The sequence below is a fragment of the Mus caroli genome, chromosome 1, assembly GCF_900094665.2.
Source record: "Mus caroli chromosome 1, CAROLI_EIJ_v1.1, whole genome shotgun sequence".
Lineage (NCBI taxonomy): Eukaryota > Metazoa > Chordata > Mammalia > Rodentia > Muridae > Mus > Mus caroli.
Window position 1 is genome coordinate 166,181,435 of NC_034570.1, and position 19,540 is coordinate 166,200,974.

The 19,540-nt window shown below is 40.1% G+C and overlaps 1 protein-coding gene and 1 pseudogene across 6 annotated transcripts in view; one reads left to right on the forward strand and one right to left on the reverse strand.

The window, feature by feature from the left end:
• Positions 1-19,540, reverse strand: part of Pld5 (phospholipase D family member 5) — a 323,819-nt gene that overhangs the window by 131,279 nt on the left and 173,000 nt on the right. The window lies entirely within an intron of this gene.
• Positions 13,829-14,233, forward strand: LOC110291702 (annotated as a pseudogene).

Below are 19,540 nucleotides of genomic sequence, written 5' to 3' on the forward strand. Positions count from 1 at the left end.
CAGAGGCAGAGGCAGAGGCAGAGGCAGAGGCAGAGGCAGAGGCAGAGGCAGAGGCAGAGGCAGAGGCAGAGGCAGAGGCAGAGGCAGAGGCAGAGACAAGTAGATCCTGTGAGTTTGAGGCCAGCCTGGTGTACAAAGCAAGTGTAGAGCCTGCCACCAAATAGAATATGTAAAATGATAGTAATAATCATAACTTAGATAAATCAACAGCATCCTAGAGTTCTTTCTGCTTGTATATTTTTAGTATAATGGGAACAAGTCTACCACAGACACCTCTCTTTGGCTACTTCAGATTGTTTCCCACTACTGATTTAAGTGACACATAGATTTTTTGTTGTTCATTTTTGAGATTGCATTTTAACTACTATATTTCCCCCTCCCCTTTTCTTCCTTTAATCCCTCCCCTATATCTCTCTCCATTCTTCTTTAAATTCATGCCCCCCCCATTTTTCATCAATTGTTATTGTAGACACATAGATTCTTAATAAAAGGATGAAATTTTTTTTCCAGTTTACTAAATGTACATTCTTCAGTAAATGGAGAATGAAATTTTGTGTTAAATGCTTTCATCACAATGTTCCGATTTATTCACAGTTGAATGCCCAGAGACAGGTACATAGTTCAGGACTGAAATGGAGCTCAGTGGTAGATCATATACTCATCATGCATGAGGTCATAGGTTTGATTCTTAGCGCATGCGCACATGCACACACAGACACACATGCACACATACATGCACACACATCTTTACAATCAGAATTCAGTAGATGATTATCAAATGAGTTTTAGCTTCCACCACACAATTTAGCATTTCTTAATAAGATTATTAACTGGTAATCCTTTTGAAACTCCATTTAGCCTGAATCAGAAATAAAAAAAAAATATTGCAAACAACAAATTCATGAGGGATGAATCTGGAATGTCAGAGCTAGACTGTGATTTGGGTTCATGGCCCAAGACATTCTCCATGTTGGAGAGCGAGAGCTATCTATCAATCTATGTCTACCCATGAGCTCACTAATGTTAGTTGATTCCCCAGTAGGAAAGAACAATCAAGTCACAAAATGTAACACAAAAGTGACTGTTAATGTCCTCCTTGCCCCTCAGGAACTTACAACAGATAGAGAGCTTGTCCCAGACACACTGATTTGAGTAGGAAGCATACCACAGTAAGAGATAAGATGTGGGTAGGTAAGAAGTGATTGATTGGAACATGAGCAGAGAGGAAAATGGTAATTCTAGGCAGGGCACCTGGAATTGGAGGAGACTGGATCTGACATGAATCTGAGACACGGGAGCTTTGATGAGTAAGCCAGAAGACAAAGTTGCTTAGGGTTGAGGGAAAGGATTAGTACATCTGGACATTTGTGAGTTGATGAGCCAAGAAGCAAGTAAGGTAAGAGAGTGTGGTAGCAACTCATGAGGTGGAGGAGACCAGAAACTTCCAAAGAGCCAATCCAATGGAGACTGCGGACAGAGAGGAGGAGCTCGGACATGGTTTCAATGCATTTGGCAGCAAGTGGATGGGTTTCTAAGGGCTAACACTGGCAGCAAACCTGCATGTGACCTGAAGGGAGACATGGGGGATTAGCTGTTGACTAGAATAGGGTGGAGGAGGTTGAAATACTTCTGGCAAGAAAAACAGGAGGTTTGAATTAAGTACATAGGAATGAAAAGCATGCAGCAGGCATTTTAGAAGTACAGGAACATGTAAATGAGAACCAGACAGATCACGTGGACTCTGATGTTCCTGCAGGAACCACATGCTGACTCTGAGCTGGCTCTAGAGTCACCACCAATGGTTTCCTGACAGGGCCTTGTGCTCTTTCTCAAACCATTTTTTTTCCCCATGGTTGGACTAATCATTTGAAAGAGTGAATTCAAGGGCTTTGCCCAGTTTGAACTTGCTTCTGATGGTTTCCACTGGCCTTAGGCTGCTTCCACCCCCACAATGAGGATGGCATATATTTCCATTCTGCCTGCCTCTGCAGCTCTACGAGGTTTCAAATGCCTTGTCTGAGGTTTGAACTACAGTAGCACCTTCCTTTTCCTTTGCTGCCCTTCTCTCTGGACTCTGAAGAAGCAAGTGCACCCTCATGTCCCAATTTCTATACCAGCCATGCACGGATCTCTCATACTTTCTAATTTCTAATTTAAACATCATTTCTCTATGACCATGGCAGAGGTGACATTTCCTTATTATTAGTGCACAAGGTAACATTTTCTTCCCCTGCCATCCTATACATCACTCTGAAAATTTCCATGTCCAAGATTGTTTTCCTAGATTGTGTGGTATGGTGGTGTGTGTGTGTGTGTGTGTGTGTGTGTATGCGTGTGTGTGTCTATATCTCTGTCTGTGTGTCTATGTGTATGTGCTTGTGCACATCTGTGTCTGTATGTTATATGGGTGCATCCCTGGGTGTATGTATCTCTGTGTGTGTTGTAGTTCATTGTTGAGTATCTGTGTGTTTGTATGTGCTGTATGTGTGATATACATCTGTGCTTGTATGTTATGTATGTTATGTATGCACATCTGTATCTCTGTGTGTGTATGTATGCATCTGTGTCTGTATATCTATGTGTGTATATGTGTGCATCTGTGTATGTGTGCTGTGTTGTATAATGCATTGTTGTGAGTGCTGTTTTATGTGTGTGTCTGTTATATAGATGCATCTTGGTTTGTGTGTATGTCTCTCTCTCTCTCTCTCTCTCTCTGTATGCATCTGTGTCTGTGTATGCATCTTTGTCTGTGTGTGTTGTGTGTGTGTCTGAGTTTCTCTCTGTGTGTGACTATGTGTCCATGTTTCTATGTATGTATGAAATAAAGAACATGTTTCTTTGGTCCAGTTTTACATCCTCTGTACCTGAAACACTGTGCACAAGGTTCTCAAAGAATCTGTAAACCATCTTTCATTAAAATCTGAACAATTGGATAGACAGGGATTGGGCCAGTTAAAGATAATATGTAACTTGAAGAAGAGGATAAGATGGAATTTAACATGGTTATAAAAGTAGAAAAGTTGAAAAGAAGACCACCCTAAAATCTGATGTAAAAGGAATCCCTATGTTTCTGGTTGGTAGCATGTGAAGCCAATGAGAAGGTTCAGGGGGACCTTTCATGAAGGGAGCCAAGCCAGGTTCAGTAAATGAGTGTTTGAGAAGTCAAGGTGAGAGAGAGTTAAAAGCTGTCTATTCTAAAACACACAGAGGCAGTAAACACTGGCTGAAAGTAGATATTTTAATTCCATCCACATGTGAAGTCCAATTATCTGATAGAAGCTAGACAGAGTGAGAATAAATGATTCAAGATCATCAGCAGTTTCAGGCCTTTGACAAACAATTCACATATTTGAAAACCATACAACAAGCAGTAAAGAATCCCCCCACCCCATCAGTCTGAAAACACAATTGAAGGTCATAGAATGATGGTACAATTGTATATCGATTTACGCCAAGCCATTCTTTCTAGGGTGCCATGTGGTCTCTGCTGAGCATATAAATCAGTCAGAATCCCTCATCTTATATGGAAATCCTAGTGTTCTTTTCATTGAATCTATATAGAATTCATGGATGATTCATAAACTTGGATTTTGAAATTTTTATTTTCCTTAATCTCTAATTCAAATTCAGCATTCCCATCATTTGTGAACACAAGGAATAAAATAAAGAAATCTTAGCAGAATCTTTTATTTGGGCAACATTAAGTATTTTCATACCATTGATCTCTGAATTGGGAAGCAGAATCAGGTGTATCTCTGAGTTCAAGGTGCAGATTGAGCTTCTGTCTAAATTTTTATTTTATTTTGCTATATTTATTTTTGATATCCAGGTTGTTTCTATTTCCCACAAAAGAGGGGGACAGGAAGATTGTAAGAACCAGAGGAGGTATTACACCTGTAGTGAAACAACATTGCTGGGTATGACAATTCCATACATGAACTCACAGAGGCTGGGAACTGTATTTACAAGACCTGTACAGGATTAAGCCAGTCAGAATTCCAGCATAGATGAAGGAGGGCTCTGAAATCTTCCCAAGTTGAGTGCTATTGACAGTTGATGGCTGATAGTCACTTTTCTTCAGGGATGCAGGCTCTGAGACACTATTACCCATGATCCATAAATGGTCCTAAACCTTTTTGCACACAGGAAACACTAAACAAATTTAGTAGGTACCAAATTTGAGAGGTGAAGAGAGAAGTGAAATGAAGTTGAAAGGGAGAAAGAGGGGAGATGAAGTAGTGAGGAAGAGGAAAACTGAAGTTGAGGGAGAAAAGGGGGTAAGGGGAGAATTTGGAGAGGAAGGAAAATGAATTGAGTGGGGTGGACTGGATCAAAGTAAGCTATATGTTTGCATAAATAGTAAATAATTCCAAAGTAATTTTTCATTTTTTCAAGAGCAAGATGATATGATATCATATACACCACTCTTTACAGTGCAAGAATAATGGGTATGTATGGTGAGTGGCCCACCACATTTTACAAGAAAGCACAGGTTTCTAAGGTGGTCTGCTGCATTTTCCACAAACTCTCCACGTTGAAAGCCTTCTGCCTTCTCAATATCAATGTTGGTCACAATTGTGAAGTCAGGAGAAATTGCCAAGTCTATACTTTTAATAATACATAGCTTATTTGTCATGGTCAATGGAGAGAAAATAAATACAGAAAATTCACAAAACAGTAGACATGGTGGTTTGAATATGCTTGACCCATGGGAAGTGGCACTATTAGGAGGTGTGGCCTCATTGGAATAGGTGTGGCCTTGTTGGAAGAAGTGTGTCACTGAGTAGGCAGGCTTTGGAACAGAGTCTCCTGGATGCTTTCATCAAGATGTAGAAGTCTTGGTTTCTCCAGCACAATGTCTGCCTGAAGGGTCTCATGTTTCTCACCATGATGATAGTGGACTAAACCTTTGAAACTGTAAACCATGCCCAATTAAATGATTTCCTTATAAGAGTTGTCTTGGTCATGGGTTCTCTTCACAGCAATGAAAACCCTAAGACAACAGACCACTGTGTTCCATGGTTTTCCCAAAGGCAGTTTGGTATGAATTCTCACCAAGAACTAGTGTGTTAACTTCATGGCAAGATTTCATTGCTGTCAAGAAGATATTGAACCTATAATTTAGCATCTAAAAAGGGGGTTACATTAGAATCTTCCATCTAGGGAAAGAAAACGAAAAAGACAATTGGTACCAATCCAGACCTGAAGATACAATCACTTGTGACTGAAATGTTGCTGGTAAAGTTTAATTCTTTGAAAACATCAACTCTAACACAACTCCAGATAAATTACATTTGAAAAACATTTAATGGTTCATGATATCATCTCCAGTGCAAGTATAAGTGTGTTAAATTCCAACAAGTAAAGATGGACCCTCACATGTTCGACTGTCCCAGTACTGTCCCTGCAGTGGACTGTGTTGTGGAGCTTGAGCCAACAAAGTCCTTTTAAGAATGACAGGTCACAGCTCTAAAGAATAAGGAAAGAGTGTGACTCAGATGGCCACTCCTATTTCATACCTCAAAGTAGCTCCTTCATATGTCCCAAAGATGGCACATGCAAGCCTTTAAAGAGTAGTGAAAGAGGAGAAAGAAGAATGTGGAGGAGGAAGACAAGGGGGAGGAGGACAGGTACTAATGGGATAGACACAGAGACTCACAGGAGGTGAGCCAGAGCCAAGGTCATTATATGCAAGAAATGTCATAATAAAACCTAACATTCTGTAGAGTTAATATATACTAACAAAGGAAAAGAAAAAATGAAACATTGAAAGACCATCATTTATCACGAGAAATCATTTCCTTGCTTCAATAACATTTGTTTATTTGTAAGGTGTGTGCATGCGCATGAATGTGTGTGTACGTGTATGTGTTAAGGGGGAGATTAAAGGAGAACTTGCAGGGATCAGCTCTCCCTTCCACCATGTTGGTTCTAGGGATTGAAGTCAGGTCTTCAGGCTGTGCAAGCAAGTGCCTATACCTGCTGAGCCATCTCACCAGCTCCAAAAGGAATAATTTCCTACCCTCAAATGCCCTATATAAGTGCAAATCTTGTAGGGCTACAGACACCAATCCACATGACTTAGCTTGTGTTTTGAATAACATTTCTACTGAGCTTCATGTTGCTTATGCTTTCAAAATGAGAATTTTCATATTGAAATGTGATCCTGAATTTTCTACTGTGGAGACATTCTAGACCTACCTAGATTGGAGACTCTGACAGAATAAATGGACTGTGAGGTTTTAAATACTACACATTTATTTCTTTATTGTGGGTTTAGATTCTACAGTTTGCTTGTTGTCTAGATAGTCAGCCATGCTGTCTTCAACCTATGCTCACAGGTCACATTTTAATTCTGGGTACATGATTTGACTTTATACTATGCCTCATCCAAGGAGAATTTCTGTTAGATCCAGAATTACAGCAGATTTCTTAGCTGTGAGTTTTGAATGGAGTATTTCCACAGAACAGTAGCTTACCAAGCAGTTCCACTTGAAGTACTAAGCAAAGAGACTAGACTTGTTTAAAGATCCCAGTTTCAAGAAATCAGCCAGCAGGATGTGGTGGCACACACATAGTCCCTGAAAGCCAAAGGCAGAGGCTGAGGCAGAGGCAGACAGGTCACTAGTTAAAGACCATTCTTCAGTATATAGCAAGACCTTGTCTCAAAGCAAAATAAAATAAAAACAAACAGACATACACACACACACACACACACAGAAAGAGAGAGAGAGAGAGAGAGAGAGAGAGAGAGAGAGAGAGAGAGAGAGAGAGAGAGGAGATAGAGACAGAGAAATGTAGAGAAAAATTAAACAAATACAAATGACTTAGAAGGACAGGAAAACACTGGAAACAGAAATCAATCAATCAATCAATCAACCAATCATGGGAGATTTGAAAGCTATAAAGCAGGAAGCAAGAAGTAACAAGAACCCAGATTTGGCACTGATCTGTCCTTTGTTTTTTATAAGTGCTGGGAATTGAACCCACGTCTTCCACATGGCAGGCAAGGACTCTACCACAGAACTGTACAGACCCAACCTAGCATTCATTCTTATCCTATAGATACAACCATTAGAAGCTGCCTTTCAGTCAACTTCTGGAGACCTTGTAAAGGACCCAAGTAAACTAATTGTTTAAGTAATTAATTAAATGATTACAATGTAGGATCTAAAGAAGAACCTGGAATCCACTGAGGAAGAAGGAGGAGGAGGAGGAGGAAGAGAAGAAGGAGGAGGAGGAGGAAGAGTGTGTCTTTCAGGCTGGAAGACTTGAACATGGGTGAAGATTCAAAACTGAGTTAAAATTCACAGAAAGTCATTTGATTACCAGAAATCAAACACACACATGCACACACACACACACATACACATTTTGTTTAGCATGTTGATGTGCACAGAATAGTTTATGCCCATCGGTGCACATATGCAATTGTAACCACTCAAGATTCTCCACATTTTTGAAACTGTTTGTATCTATGATCTTGTATGTTCTGGAACTTACATCATGGTAATTCACCCAGTGAAGAAAGATACATGACTCTTTTCAGCTATAGACACATTAAAAGCAAATTTTTAGTGAAGGGTTGTATCTGCCCTATAAATAAATAAAGATGTTTTAAATTTTCGAAATAAGCTGGGCATGATGGTACATGCTAAAATCACAGTACTCACAAGGCTGAGGCAGGAGAATTGGGAGATTGAAGTCAGCCTGTGCTATATAGAGTAAGACTCCTGTCTTCAAAATGAAGAAAAAAATTAATAAAAGCAAAAACTTCATACAGTGACAGCCATTGTTAAGAGCTCCCAAGATGCCATCACTGGTTTAGAACTGTGAGAACGGTCCCAGTGTGGTGTCCTTGGCATGGGAAAGGTAAAGAAGGTCTCCTTAGATGGATGAGTCCTTTGACCATAGATCCTTTGGCCAGTGATCCCCTTTCTTTATCTCATGTAGCTTTAGTTTCTTCACGTCTAACATCTTGGCAATGGAAGAGATTTTCAAGAGAATTGGGTCAAAGCCAAATATAGTAAATGCCTAATTGATTTGATTAGTAGAGAAACTGAGACCGGAGAAAGACAGAAAGAAAGTACTGGAGAGAACGGAACAGAGGGAGTGTACACTTCCCTGGAAAATAAGAAAACCAACTTTATTTTTACTTTTAATGAATGTCAAATTATGAATTTAGAGTAAAAATACAAATGGAGATAGCACTCAAAATGTGTGTGTGTATGTGTGCATGCGCGCACATGCACACGGGTTCAGATTTGCTTTAGAAAGGAATTCCAGGGGAAGATTCCAGAACAGTGACTGGTCTTTGTCCTCTCCCTTTATCTGAGGGTCTTCACTGCCTCCTCTGTTTGCTTAGTATTCCCTGCAAGGAAAAATGCCTAGAAATCAGCTTCGAAAAGATTTGACTTATTGCTGTGACCTGTTATTTTATTTCCTTTTACAACCAACAGCTGGCTCCTCTCCAGGGGCCCTCTCTAATTAGTCAGTGCTCAGAACTCATTTACATGCCATTACCAACCCCAGCTATGGTCTCCAGAAAGGGAAGAAAGAAAGAAGTAGGCAGAGCTCATTAAAAAGCGTCTTGGGGCAAATCCCTGTGAGGGCTGCTCTGTTTCTAGGAGAACTCAGCCTAAGGCCACAGCACCTTCTGACACCAAATAATAGGGAGGAAAGGGGTAGGAGAACAGGAGGCAGCAAAAAGCTTATGTCTCTTCTCATGGTGCTTCAGAATAAACTATGGACTCTGGGAGCTGAGGGAGCTCGAAGGAACAGATGTAGGAAAAAGCCTCTTACCTTGTTAATAAATTTAAAATAGAATTCTTTTATTAATCATATGTGTTTATTCTCTAAATTTACTGTGATCAATCGTTTTAAATCTAGGAACTAACACCATACAATCTTGTGTGTGTGTGTGTGTTTCCCTGCACTAAACTGGTAAAAGGTGAAATCTTTTTAGATTATAGATGGAATGTATTTGTACTTGCCAGGGTTCTCTGAACCTATCTATTCATCCATCCATCCATCCATCCATCCATCCATCCATCCATCCATCCATCGATCAATCAACCGATAGATAGCTTGACAGGTGTTCTAAGTGTTAGTCTGAGGTTTGTTGTTTTCTTGAGAGGAGAACTCATTGTGGTGACCAAGCTGGATTTGAACTTTCCATTCTCTTGACTCAACCTCCGAAGAGTTGGAATTATAGATATGGGCCTCCATGCCATGTTGTGAAAGTCAAATTTTCTAAATAACCAAAATACAATATCACACGGGAGATAGGACATTAATATGGCTTTATTGTTTAACATGCAGATTTCCTTGTCCCAGCCACATCTTTGTCTCGGTTTCATAATTTTTTTTGTTGTTTCTATACTTGATGTCCTTGCTTGCTGTGTCTTTCCCCTCTGTTAGCTTTGGAGAGTTCACCTTTTCCAAGTACAGCCCAGGGCACTGATATTTCACTCGCTCCATGGTCACTTCCTTCACTGAATAGTACTGGATTTAGATTTGCTTGATCCTCACCCCATGATTAGATTGAGGTTAAATATTTTTGGCCGGGAAACAACATGGGTGATGTATTGTTTTCAGAGTATTGTGGCAGGTAGTGGGGAGATATTGGTTTCTCCCATTAGTAGTAACATTAAGTTTATTCATATGTATCCATAGGTGTGTACTGTTTCTCCAGCTAACCAGGGCCTCTATAATTAGTCATTTGTGCACAGCTGGCTTAGGAGGCAGAAATAAGTTACTCTTTAATATTTTATTTGGTGATTTAATATACTTCCATCTGTGATTCTTGAATGCCCCGGTTTACTGAGCTGCCTGCAGATTGACATTTTAAAAATTATTATCACTTGTATATTTTTATTAGATATTTTCTTTATTTACATTTCAAATTTTTTTCCCAATTTTTTATTAGGTATTTTCTTCATTTACATTTCAAATGCTATCCTGAAAGTCCTCCATACCCTCCCCACCCCTGCTCTCCTACCCACCCACTCCCAGTTCTTGGCCCTGGTGTTCCCCAGTACTGGGCATATAAAATTTGCAAGACCAAGGGGCCTCTCTTTCCAATGATGGCCAACTAGGCCATCTTCTGCTACATATGCAGCTAGAGATACAAGCTCTGGAAATACTGGTTAGTTCATATTGTTGTTCCACCTATAGGGTTGCAGACCTCTTTAGCTCCTAGGGTACTTTATCTAGATCCTCCATTGGGGGCCCTGTGTTCTATCCAATAGATGACTGTGAGCATCCACTTCTGTGTTTGCCAGGCACCGGCATAGCCTCACAAGAGACAGCTATATCAAGGTCCTTTCACTATCCCCTTTTTCATTTCCCCTCTGAACCTCCCCCCATATCCCCTCCGCCTCCCCCTGCTCACTAACCCACCCACTCCAGCTTCCCTGTCCTAACATTCCCCTATACTGGGGCATCGAGCCTTCACAAGACCAAGGGCCTCTCCTCTCATTGATATTCCACAAGGCCATCCTCTGCTACATATGCGGCTGAAGCCTTGAGTTCCTCCTTGTGTACTCTTTGTTGCGTGGTTTAGTCCCTGGGAGTTCTGGGGTTACTGGTTGGTTCATATTGTTGTTCCTCCTATAGGGCTGCAAACCCCTTTAGCTCCTTTTATCCTTTCTCTAGCTCCTCCATTGGGGACCCTGTGCTCAGTCCAATGGATGGCTGTGAACCTCCACTTCTGTATTTGTCAGGCACTGGCAGAGCTTCTCAGGAGACAGCTATATCAGGCTCCTGTCAGCAAGTACTAGTTGGCAACCACAATACTGTCTGGGTTTGGTGACTGTATATATGGAATGGATCCCCAGGTGAGACAGTCACTAGATGGCCTTTGCTTCAGTTCCTTCTCCAAACTGTCTCTGTATCTCCTCCCATGGGTATTTTGATCCCCCTTCTAAGAAGGACCGAAGTATCCACACTGTGGTCTTCCTTCTTCTTGAGCTTTATGTAGTCTGTGAATTGTATCTTGGGTATTCTGAGCTTCTGGGCTAATATCCACTCATCAGTGAGTGCATAGCATGTGTGTTCTTTTGTGATTGGGTTACCTCATTCACGATGATATACTCCAGATCCATCCATTTGTCTAAGAATTTCATGAATTCATCAGTTTTAATACCTGAGTATTACTCCATAGTGTAAATGTACCACATTTTCTGGATCCATTCTTCTGTTGAAGGACATCTGGGTTCTTTCCAGCTTCTGGCTATTATAAATAAGGCTGCTATGAACATAGTGGAGCATGTGTCCTTATTACATGTTGGAGCATCTTCTGTCAAAGATCAAGTGACTATAAGTGTGTATGTTCATTTCTGGGTCTTCAATTCTATTTCATTGATCTACCTGCCTGTTACTTTACAGCTTGAGGTCAGGGATGGTGATTCCCCAAGAAGTTCTGTTATTGTTGAGAATAGTTTTCTCTATCCTGGGTTTTTTGTTATTCCAGATGAATTTGCAAATTGCTCTTCTAACTATATGAAGAATTGACTTGGAATTTTGATGGGGATTGCATTGAATGTGTAGATTGTTTTTGGCAGGATGACCATTTTTACTATATTAATCCTATCACTATATCATCGTGGGAGACCTTTCCATCTTCTGAGATCTTCTTCAATTTGTTTCTTCAAAGAAGTGAAGTTCTTGTCATAGAGATATTTCACTTGTTTAGTTAGAGTCACACCAAGATATTTTATATTATTTGTGACTATTGTGAAAGGCGTTGTTTCCTCAATTTCTTTACCAGCCTGTTTATCCTTTGAGTAGAGGAAGGCCACTGATTTGTTTGAATTAATTTTATATCCAGCCATTTTGCTGAAGTTGTTCATCAGGTTTAGGAGTTCTCTGGTGGAATTTTTTGGGTCACTAAGTATACTATCATATCATCTGCAAGTGTGATATTTTGACTTCTTCCTTTCCAATTTGTATCCCGTTGACCTCCTTTTGTTGTTTAATTGCTCTGGCTAGAACTTTGAGTATGGTATTGAACAGGCAGGGAGAGAGTGGGCAGCCTTGTCTAGTCCCTGATTTTAGTGGGATTGCTTCAAATTTCTCTCCATTTAGTTTGATGTTGGCTACTGGTTTGCTGTATATTGTTTTTACTATGTTTAGGTATGAGCCTTGAATTCCTGATCTTTCTAAGACTTTTATCATGAAGGCGTGTTGGATCTTGTCAAATACTTTCTCAGCATCTAATGAAATGATCATGTGTTTTTTTCCTTTGTGTTTGTTTATATAGTGTATTATGTTGATGGATTTCTGTATATTGAATCATCGCTGCATCCCTGAGATGAAGCCTACTTGATCATGATGGATGATCATTTTGATGTGTTCTTCGATTCAATTTTCAAAGATTTTATTGAGTATTTTTGCATCAATATTCATAAGGGAAATTGGTCTGAAGTTCTCTTCTTTGTTGGATCTTTCTGTGGGTTAGGTATCAGAGTAATTGTTGCTTTATAGAATGAATTGGGTAGAGTACCTTCTGTTTCTATTTTGTGGAATAATTTGAAGAGTATTGGTATTAGGTCTCCTTTGAAGGTCTGATAGAACTCTGCACTAAACCCATCTGGTCCTGGGCTTTTTTTGGTTGGGAGACTATTAATGACTGCTTCTATTTCTTTAGTGGTTATGAAACTGTTTAGATAATTTATCTGATCCTGATTTAACTTTGGTAATTGATATCTGTCTAGAAAATTGTCCATTTCATTCAGATTTTCTAGTTTTGTTGAGTTTAGGCTTTTGTAGTACGATCTGATGGTTTTTGTTTTGTTTTTTAATTTCTTCAGTTTCCGTTGTTATGTCTCCCCTTTCATTATTGACTGTGTTGATTTGATACTGTCTCTGTGCCCTCTGGTTAGTTTGGCTAAGGGTTTATCTATCTTGTTGATTTTCTCAAAGAATCAGCTCCTGGTTTTGTCGACTCGTTGTACAGTTCTTTTTGTTTCTACTTGGTTGATTTCTGCCCTGAGTTTGATTATTTCCTGCCATCTACTCCTCTTGGTGTATTTGCTTCTTTTTGTTCTAGAGCTTTCAGCTGTGCTATCAAGCTGCTAGTGTATGCTCCTTCCAGTTTCTTTTTGGAGGCACTCAGAACTATGGGTTTTCCTCTTAGCATGGCTTTTATTGTGTCCCATAAGTTTAAGTATGTTGTGGCTTCATTTTCATTAAATTCTAAAATGTCTTTAATTTCTTTCTTTATTTCTTCCTTGACCAAGGTATCATTGAGTAGAGTGTTGTTCAGCTTTCACGTATATGTAGGTTTTCTATTATTTTTGTTGTTATTGAAGAACAGACCCCCATGATGATCTGATAGGATTCATGGGATTATTTCAGTCTTCTTGTATCAGTTGAGGCCTGTTTTGTGAAGAATTATATGGCTAATTTTGGAGAAGGTACCATGAGGTGCTGAGAAGAAGGTATATTAATTTATTTTAGGATAAAATATTCTGTAGATATCTGTTAAATCCATTTGGTTCGTAACTTCTGTTAGCTTCACTGTGCCTCTGTTTAGTTTCTGTTTCCATGATCTGTTCATTGATGAGAGTGGAGTGTTGAAGTCTCCCATTATTATTGTGTGAGGTAGAATGTGTGCTTTGAGATTTAGCAAAGTTTCTTTTACAAATGTGGGTGCCCTTGCATCTGGAGCATAGATGTTCAGAATTGAGAGTTCACCTTGGTAGATTTTTAACCTTTGATTAGTATGAAGTGTCACTCATTATCTTTTTGATAACTTAAAGTTGAAAGTCAATTTTATTTGCTATTAGAATGGCTAGTCCAGCTCTTTCCGCCATCTTGGTGCCTGTGGAGGCCTGCTGGGAACAGGACTTCTAACAGCAAGTATGTCTGGAAGGCTGTGGTGCAAGGCCATTTTTGCTGGCTACAAGCGAGGTCTCCGGAACCAAAGAGAGCACACGGCTCTTCTTAAAATTGAAGGCGTTTATGCCCGAGATGAAACGGAGTTCTAGTTAGGTAAGAGATGTGCTTATGTGTATAAAGCAAAAAATAATACAGTGACTCCTGGAGGCAAACCAAACAAAACCAGAGTGATCTGGGGAAAAGTAACTCGGGCCCACGGAAACATCGGTATGGTTCGTGCCAAATTGTGAAGCAACCTTCCTGCAAAGGCCATTGGACACAGAATCCGTGTGATGCTGTACCCATCCCGGATTTAAACTAATGGAGAATAAATAAATAAAAGTAGATTTGTTAAAAAAAAAAAAAAAAGAATGGCTAGTCCAGCTTGTTTCTTGGGATCATTTGCTTGGAAAACTGTTTTTCAGCTTTTTACTCTGAGGCAGTGTCTGTCTTTGTCACTGAGGTGGGTTTTCTGTATGCAGAAAAATGTTGGGTCCTGTTAATGTAGCTAGTCTGTTAGTCTATGTCTTTTTCTTGGGGAATTGAGTCTATTGATATTAAAAGATATTAAGGAAAAGTGATTGTTTCTTCCTGTAATTTTTGTTGTTAGAGGTGGAATTATGTTTATGTGACTATCATCTTTTTGGTTAGTTAAAAGAAGATTATTTTCTTGCTATTTCTGGGGTATAGTTTACCTCCTTGTGTTGGAGTTTTCTATTTATTATCCTTTGACGGGCTGGATTTGTGGAAAGATATTATGTAAATTTGTTTTTGCCATGGAATACCTTGTTTTCTCCAACTATGGTAATTGACAATTTTGCTGGGTATAATAGTGTAGGATGGCATTTGTGTTCTCTTAGCCTCTGTATGACATCGGCCCAGCATCTTCACGCTTTCACAATTTCTATTGAGAAGTCTGGTGTAATTCTGATAGGTCTACCTTTATATGTTACTTGGCCTTTTTCCCTTATTGCTTTTAATATTCTTTGTTTTGTGCATTTTGTATTTTTATTATTATGTAAAAGGAGGAATTTCTTTTTTGGTCCAATCTATTTGGAGTTCTGTAGGCTTCTTGTATGTTCATTGGCATTTCTTTCTTTGGGTTGGGGAAGTTTTCTTCTATAATTTTGTTGAAGATATTTACTGTCCCTTTAAGTTGGGAATCTTCACTCTCTTCTATCCCCATTATCCTTAGGTTTGGCTTCTCATTGTGTTCTTGGATTTCCTGGATGTTTTGGGTTAGAAGCTTTCTGCATTTTGCATTTTCTTTGACTCTTGTGTCAATGTTTTCTATAGTATCTTCTGCACCTGTGATTCTCTCTTATATCTCTTGTATTCTGTTGGTGATGCTCACATCTATAACTCCTGACCTCTTTCCTAAGTTTTCTATCTCTAGAGTTGTCTCCATTTGTGATTTCTTTATTGTTTCTACTTCAAATTTTTGATCCTGGTGGTTTTGTTCAATTCCTTCACCTGTTTGGAACTGTTTGGTTGTGTCTTACTGTAATTCTTGAAGGGATTTTTATGTTTCCTCTTTAAGATCTTCTACCTGTTTACCTGTGTTCTCCTGTATTTCTTTAAGGGAGTTATTTATGTCCTTCTCAAAGTTGTCTATCAGAATCATGAGATGTGATTTTAAATCCAAATCTTGCTTTTCTGTGTGTTGGGGTATCCAGGACTTGCTGTTGTGGGAGAACAGGGTTTTGATGATGCCATGTAGCCTTGGTTCCTATTGGTAAGGTTGTTGTGCTTGCCTTTTGCCATCTGGTTATCTGGTTATCTCTGGTGTTAGTTGGTCTAGCTGTCTCTAGATTCAGCTTGTCCTTCCTGTGGTCCTGTAAGCCTGTTTCAGCACTCCTGGGAGACCAACTCCCCCTTGGCAGGACAGAGGGCTGTAGAACAGCCCCAGCTCCTGGGTGCAGATTGAGGCAGGAAGGACCTTATCCCAGCTGCTCTACTGCTCTTTTGCCCTATGTACTCCTGGCTGATGTTGGCTTAGACTGTCACCAGAGAGATAATTGTGATCTCACCTCCAAGCTTGGGAATTAGAGCTCTTTCTTCCTCTACCCAGACAGGATCTGTGCACAGAGGGCTATGGAACAGCCCCAGCTCCTGGGTGCAGATGGAGGCTGAAAGGACCCTGTCCACTGCTCCTGCCTACTTGTATATTTGTTAATTAACAACCCTCTGTAATAATCACCCTTTCATATTAAAAAGTATTTAATTAATATAGACTTAACTCCTGTGTTAATTTTAAAATTCCAAGTATTATCATCTGTTATTTCACTCGCTATAATGCTAAACTCATTCTACATATTGCTCTTAGTAGGAGGCCTGGAAGATGTGTTTATCAATGTCTTTAATTTTATTTCTTGTTTCTTTGCTTCTCTGGTTGTTTCTTTTTGAAATGAAGCCTTGCTATGTAGCTCAGGCTTGAGGCCATAATCACTCTGCTTAGTTTTCTAAGTCCTCAGCGCTGGGTTTACAGATGTGAGCCAGTACACGTGGCTTCATTTTATTTTTAATTTTATTATTTTGAATTATGTGTAGCTGTGTGTGGGTATGAGTGTATTGTGCACTCTAGTGAGGCCAGAGTCATTGGATCCCCAGGAGCTGGATTTATAGGAGGTTGTGAGCCACTTGACATGGTGCTAAGAACTGAACCCAGGTCCTCTGCAAGAGTAGCAATCCTCTCCAGCCTGTGGCTTCAATGTCTGATGCTTTATTTTTCTCACAGGGGTTTTACTTTTATTAGCACTTAAAATGATTTTTGTTGCTTGCTTGTTTGCAGTGCTCTTTGTGTGTGTGTGTGTGTGTGTGTGTGTGTGTTTGGGTTTTTTTTTTTTTTTTTTTTTTTTTAAGATAGAATCTCAGTAAGCAACCCAGGCTAGACTCCAACTCAGGTCATCTTGCCTTAGCCTCTGGAGTGTCAGGTTACTAGTCATAGCTTAAAATGACTTTCATAGAGAGCAGCTGCAGAGAGCTCATGTTGAGTTTGAGTTGGTCATTACTGATCCTTCTGCACAGATGACTTGGGCAGATGAAAACCTGGCAATGTTTTAAATGAAGAACAACTATGGGGGAGGGGCGTGTTCTGTTGCTTTACAGAAAGGCACCGTGCCTGTCAAGCTTTATAATTATAGCTAGTATTCTCTGCAGATTATAGATGGAATGTACTTGTATTTGCCAGGGTTCTCTGAATCTGTCTGTCTGTCTGTCCCTATCTAGAGAGAGAGAGAAAAACAGAGAGACACAGAGACAGAATGGTCCTTACACTCCAGGTTTGCCAACACCTTGCAGTTGGTTAGCAAACTGTTGCTAAGTAGCAGTTGAGTGGAGGCTAGAGAAATTGCCAACTCTGTCCAGAGAAAGGGAATTTATTAAGTGGCTTACAGCTGTGACCCAACCAGTCAGTCCAACAATGGCTATCTACCAATTGAAAGTCCAAGAATCCAGTAGCTGTTCAGTCCATGAGGCTGGGTATCTTTGCTGATCTTCAGTATAAACCAGGGTCCTGAAGAGGTAGGCTCTAATGCCAGAAAAGGAATGGACTTGCTAGAGAGTGTGAGAGTAAGCAGGTAAGGACAGAACAAGCTTCCTTCTTCCATGTCCTTTATATAGGCTTGCCTGCAGAAAGTGTGGCCCTGATTAAAGGTATATCTTCTCATTTCAAATGATTTAGTTAAGAAAAAAAAATCTCTCAGCTGTGTCAAGTCACTTGGGTTTCAGTTAATTCTAGATGTAGTTAAGCTGACAATAGGAATAGTCATCACAGCACTTTTGAGGACATTGAATTTTCACATTGGATATGAAGAGGGAATGGACGCTATGGCCAGATGTCATCTAGCTATCGAGAATGCTTACAGATCCAGCCACTCCCTCAGCATCGTACATTGGATGAACCATGGCTGGTACTAAGTCTTTGCCCAAGGCATCTGCTCTAGGAGTCCATGGGGAGTGAACAAAGGGGATTGATGCTGGAGAGGAGAGGCTCCTGCTTCCAGGGAGCAGGAGCTTGGACTAAAATTCCAATCTCATCTGGAGGAAAAGGGCAGGAAGATGTGAACAAGTGGCTTCCTTCCTCAAACCCCATTGTTCTTTGCATTACCCTGTCAAGTCTACAGCATCCAGGGAATCTATAAAGCCAGAAAGATATATTTTTTCTTGGTTTAATATTTCCACACATCGGAGCAAATAGGAAATGAAGACTAACAGAAACATAGGGAGGGCAAGGGGCTCTTCAAGAGGCCAATTAGACGGTGCTGTAGGGTGGGGATAGAGCTCAGAGGTACAGTACATATTTAACACATGTGAGTTACTGGTTTCAGTCCCTAGCACAAGAGGAAGAAGAGGGGGAAGAAAAAAAGGACCAGGAAGATGAGGGGGATGACGATGACGACGACGACGACGATGATGATGATGATGAAGAGGAGGAAGAACCACCCAGGGCTAGGATGGAAAGTTAGGGGATGGAGTTTTGGAGACAGAAACAGTTACACAGATGTGGCATATTTTAAAGGTAAGGGCTCCAACTTCTATATTGGGTCATCTACGAATCTGGTTTCTAGCTGGATTTATTTATTTTAAAATAAATTTTAAACTAACAATCTTCAGATCTAAGCTGTCTCTAATTTAAATTAAAGCCTGGTGATTTTTTAGTTAATCAAGAGTCAGTTATCACTATTAGCTACTTCTGATGTAAGGGCCAGGAACTAGATGGAGGGGATGACTTAGGTCTGTTAACATTAGCTTGGTTATTGTTCTTCCCATGCTAGGGATGGAACCCAGAGGGATTGTGACCTACCAATGAGCCACAACCCAGCCATGATACTAACTCTTTATCTAATAGCCAGAAAGCAATTAAACTTTGCTCTGTCACAATTGGAAGGTGGCAGTCTAGTCTTTTGCTTCATATTCTACATTTTTTTCCCCTCTCCCCAGCCCTTGCCCCTGATGTTGAATTCCAGCAACTCTCAGAACTCAAAGCCATCTTACTTTATCATATTATTTAGTAAATTCTTCTTTGCCCTGCACCAAGAGCTGTGCTGTGCTGCACTGATGTGTGTGCCTCATGGATACTGGTGACTTTTGGCCTTTATGGAGTCCAACACCTTGTTTAGGTAAATTCTCTTTGCCTTGAGAAGACTCCTCAAACTCTTGTGAGAACTAGGATTGGGAAAGCAACCCCAGTTTTCCTCATTCAGTGACATTGCATATCACTGGTACTGCTTGAAGATGACATAGTGGGTTTTGATAAGGACAAGTGTGAAAGCAGTGGCCCAGTTGGAGTGAGACACTTGGAAGCCATGAGGTACCTCATGAGTCCTTCAGCAGCCTCATCCCTGGAGAGCAGCATTGTTCAGCATGAAGATGTTTTAAGCGGTTGTATTCCATGTTCACCAGGCACAGTCAGCATCATCTTCAAACATGTGCCATCAACAGGCATCCTTGTAAATGTGCCTTTTCACAGTTCAAATGTGACTTAAGCTTCACTGGAAGGTGATGAGGGAGGAAAAATGGAATGACTTTGTCATGACTGAATTGCGCTGGATGATCAAATGAATTCTATCAGTTGATTCCCTCTCAGGGAACACATACACCTACATTCAGAGACTTTTCTTAACACGTTTCTAATTTTCTTTTTTCTTTTTTTTTTTTT